Below are 3,600 nucleotides of genomic sequence, written 5' to 3'. Positions count from 1 at the left end.
CAGAACTTGACGAATCAGAATTTGAAGAGCCAGATGTATGTTCTGATGCTTCTTGAGATGTGATAATATCTTGAGTATGCTCCCCCTGCATTGGTGCATCTTCCTTTGACGTAGTCACCACAGTTTCAATAACATCAGAGTTTAATCCATCAGAATTTACAGTATCAGGACTTAGACTGTCAGGACTTGAGGTATCAGAATATGAATCTTCATTTTCAAATCTCAGCTGATCATGATCAATGCAATCTTCAAGTCCAGTGATCTTCTTGTCATCAAAAGAGACATTGATAGATTCCATGACCACTTTTGTTCTCAAATTATAGACTCTGAAGGCTTTTGTAGAAAGTGGATATCCAACAAAGATTCCCTCATCAGCTTTTAGATCAAACTTGGATAGCTGTTCAGGATGAGTCTTGAGAACAAAACACTTACATCCAAATACATGAAAGTATTTGAGATTTGGCTTCTTGTTCTTCACCATCTCATATGGTGTTTTTCCATGCTTGTTAATGAGTGTTGCATTTTGAGTAAAACAAGCAGTCTGCACAGCTTCAGCCCAGAAATAGGTTGGAAGCTTTGCTTCTTCAAGCATTGTTCGTGCAGCTTCAATGAGAGTTCTATTCTTCCTTTCAACAACTCCATTTTGCTGTGGAGTTCCAGGAGCAGAAAATTCCTGCTTTATTCCATGATTTTTGCAGAACTCTTCCATTATCAGATTCTTGAATTCAGTGCCATTATCACTCCTCAAAATTTTCACAGAATCTTTGATCAATTTATCCAGATGTTTGACATGATCAATCAGGATAGATGCAGTTTCACTTTTTGTATGCAAGAAATACACCCATGTGTATCTGGTGAACTCATCTACTATGACCAACACATATTTCTTCTTTGCAATAGACATGACATTCACTGGACCAAATAGATCAACATGAAGCAGATAATAAGGCTCAAGAATTGATGATTCAGTCTTGCTCTTGAACGGAGATTTTCTTTGTTTAGCCTTCTGACATGAGTCACAAAGACCATCAGGAACAAACACTGATTTTGGTAGTCCTCTCACAAGATCTTTCTTGATCAGTTCATTTATCTTGTTGAAGTTTAAATGAGAGAGTTTCTTGTGCCAATTCCAGCTTTCTTCAGTTGAGGCTCTACTTACTAAACAGATTGCAGAACCATCAGAACTTGTTGAAAGCTTAGCTTCATAAATGTTACCACGCCTGAATCCCTTCAGAACAATTTTTCCTTTAGATTTACTAACTATTTCATAATGTTCTGCAAAGAAATCAACATGATAACCTCTGTCACAGATTTGACTTATACTCAGTAAGTAGTGTTCAAGTCCTGAGACCAGAGCTACATCTTTAATGATGACATTCCCAAGATTGATATTGCCATATCCCAAAGTTTTTCCAATGTTGCCATCTCCATAAGAAACACTTGGGCCAGCTTTCTCCACAAAGTCTGATAGCAGGGCCTTATTTCCAGTCATATGTCCTGAACATCCACTGTCCAGAACTAAAATATTTTTCCTGTTGCCCTGCAATCAAAAAGACCACTAATTATTAGTTTTAAGGACCCAGACTTGCTTGGATCCTTTGGCCTTTTTAGGTTTGTTAACATTTGCAGCGGATTTAGCATCAGATTTTATGTTAACAGTTTTCTTATCAGAACTTATACTACCAGACTTTGAATCAGAACTTACACTAGAAGGAACAACAGAAACTTTCTTTAAAGAAGGTTTTATTTGATAATAATCATAGTACAAACTATGATATTCCTTACAAGTATAAATGGAATGCCATAAACTACCACAATGAAAACAAGGATTTTGTGGTTTGTATCTAACAGACTGACTCTTAACTCCTGATTTTGAAGATAAGGAGTTAATATTCTTATTTTTCCTGCAAAAAGAAGCCAGATGGTTAGAACTTCCACAGTTATGACACGCTTTCCTAGGAGCATCAGGAACAGATTTATAGTTATTGCTTTTATTCACACCTTCCTTTCCATTCCTATTTTTCCTAGGTGATTTTACCTTGTTTGCATTCTTAACATCTTTCAGCTTATGCTTAAGCTGCTTCTTTGTCATTAAGCCTATGTTAACTTCAGCTGTCTTTTCCTGTTTTAGTTTGTCAGAAGCTAATTTCTTTTTAACTTCTGATTTCTCATTTTCAGATTTTTCAGTTACAAACTTAACAGGTTTTAACTTCGGCTTTTGCTTATCAACAGGCTTAATTTCTACAGTTCCTTTTTCATTTTTATTTTCTCCATAGCCTAAGCCCTCTTTCCAGTTTCCACTGCTTAGCAAATTTTGAGTTGTTTTGCCAGAGTTAGTCCAAGTTCTGATAATCTCTCTCTCCTTTTCTAACTCAGTTTTTAGAGATTCATTCATTTTTAGCACTTCATCCCTAACATAAAAAGTATCATCTCTATCCTGCTGAGTTTGATGGAACATGACTAACTCTTTTTCTAAGAAATCATTTCTTTTCCTAAAAGCAAGATTTTCAGAAGTTAATCTTTCACATGTTAAAGTTTGATCTCTATAACTAACAAACATGGTTTTAAGATATCTTCTCAACTCATTAATATCATCAGTATGAAAAGCATAAGTAGTCTGAGGTACCTTTGTTTCAGCAGCTTCAGAACTGCTCTCAGAACTTGATTTATCAGCATTTGCCATCAATGCATAGTTTTCCTCACTTTCAGAGTCTGAGGTGTCTGTCCAGCTTTTCTGCTTTGTGACAAGAGCTTTGCCTTTGTCACTCTTGGTCTTCTTGCAATCAGGAGATATGTGGCCTTTCTCACCACAATTATAACATTTAACATTAGCGTAATCTCCTCTGTCAGACTTTCCTCCTCTTCCTTCAGATCTTCTGAAATTCTTCTTATCAGAACTTATGCCTTTTCTGGAAAACTTCTTTCCCTTCCTGAACTTCCTGTATGCAATCTTTGTGATTCCTTTCACCATAAGAGCACACAGCTTCATCATCTCCTCATCAGCATCAGTTTTAGGCAAGCTTTCAGAATCTGAGTCATCATCACTCTCAGAACTTGATGACTCAGTATCAGACTTTATGATAAGAGCTTTACCCTTGTCTTTCTTTGAGGAAGGTGGTTTGAGGGATTCCTCTTCAGCCTTGAGAGCAACTGTCCTTGACTTTCCTCCTTTCCTCTTGCTTCTTTGTTCCATCTCAAGTTCATGAGTCTTGAGCATTCCATAGATTTCATCAAGAGTTGTTTCATCAAGATTGTAGTTGTCTCTTATTGTTGTTGCCTTCAAATCCCAACATTCAGGAAGAGCTAACAGGAATTTAAGGTTTGTATCTTCAAGATCATACTCCTTATTTACTAATGACAAGTCATTCAAGAGTTTGACAAATCTATCATATACATCAGTCAATGACTCATTAGTCCTAGAGTCAAAGTGTTCATACTCTTGAGTGAGTATTGTCTTCCTGTTCTTCTTAATTGTTTCAGTTCCTTGACACCTTGTCTCCAGTGCATCCCATATCTCCTTAGCAGTCTTGCAGTTGATTACCCTGTTTGACATTACATTATCAATGGCACTATGCAATAAGTGTCGTACCTTGGCATCCT

Source organism: Apium graveolens, chromosome 7 (genome assembly GCF_009905375.1).
Source record: "Apium graveolens cultivar Ventura chromosome 7, ASM990537v1, whole genome shotgun sequence".
NCBI lineage: Eukaryota > Viridiplantae > Streptophyta > Magnoliopsida > Apiales > Apiaceae > Apium > Apium graveolens.
Note: the sequence above shows the minus strand (reverse complement) of the source record.